This window comes from Arachis ipaensis, chromosome B03 (assembly GCF_000816755.2).
Source record: "Arachis ipaensis cultivar K30076 chromosome B03, Araip1.1, whole genome shotgun sequence".
NCBI classification, from domain to species: domain Eukaryota; kingdom Viridiplantae; phylum Streptophyta; class Magnoliopsida; order Fabales; family Fabaceae; genus Arachis; species Arachis ipaensis.
In genome coordinates this window covers 24,261,714-24,262,807 of record NC_029787.2, presented here as the reverse complement: position 1 = coordinate 24,262,807, position 1,094 = coordinate 24,261,714, and positions in this window count along the sequence as shown.

The following is a 1,094-nucleotide window of genomic DNA, read 5'->3' as shown; positions in this document are numbered from 1 at the left end:
AATTTTTTTAATAAATTATTAATTTTTTAACAGCATAATTCGAATTATACCATAAATTATTGTGTGCGTAATTCGAACCAAGCTGGTTCGAATTAGTGTGTGCGTGTATTTGTGTGTAATTCGAACCAAGCTGGTTCGAATTATGTGTGTACGTGTGTTTGTGTGTAATTCGAACCAAGCTAGTTCGAATTATTAATTATTCGAGTTCGAACCACATTGGTTCGAATTATATAAATATATGGTTTGGCTCATTGCTGAAACGAATTTCACTTTGGCTTATTTAGGTAATTTGCAACTTCTCTTGGCTTATTCTAGTTTTTTGCCCAAAAAAATACTATTTTGATTTCTAATATTTAGATCAAATTTTAGTTTGCTCCTTAAAATTTTAAACATCTTGTTTCTATCCCAAAACATTTTAAATGGGTTCAATATTATCTCAATATTACATTTGACACAGATAATTAATGAAGTGAGTGATGTAGGCGTTAACAATATTATTAGTTAAGCCGTATCTTATTTCCGTGATTAGGGAAATATAACTAAAAGCTTCTAACATTATTATACACAGTTCAAAACTTTAATAATCAAGTATCAACACTCCATAATCAAAAGAAAAAGATTTACATTAGGAATTATCATACTAAAATCAAATATTATTACCTCTTCCCTCAAATTTAACAATATAACATGCATTAAATTCATTTAAATTTTTTTGAAATTGAAATAACATGTTTAAAATTTTGAGATTAAAATATAATATTTAAAATATTAGAGAAATTTGATCCAAATATTAAAGAATAAAATAAAGATCAATTAAATACAAATTCAAGTATAGTACATCAGTATGTATCATTGTTTCTAAAAATTATTATTAATTTTTTTTTGAATTATTTATCTAGGTGTTACCGTTTATTAATTCATAGGGTATTTATTAGTAGGGTGAACGTGGATCGGATATGGCCAAAATTTCGATCCAATTTGCACTAAAATTATCTGATTGGATTGGATCCAATATCCGCAGTTTTTAAGTTTGGATCCGATCCGATCCGCACATTTGCGGATCGAATATCGGATATTGGATATATCCGTAAAGA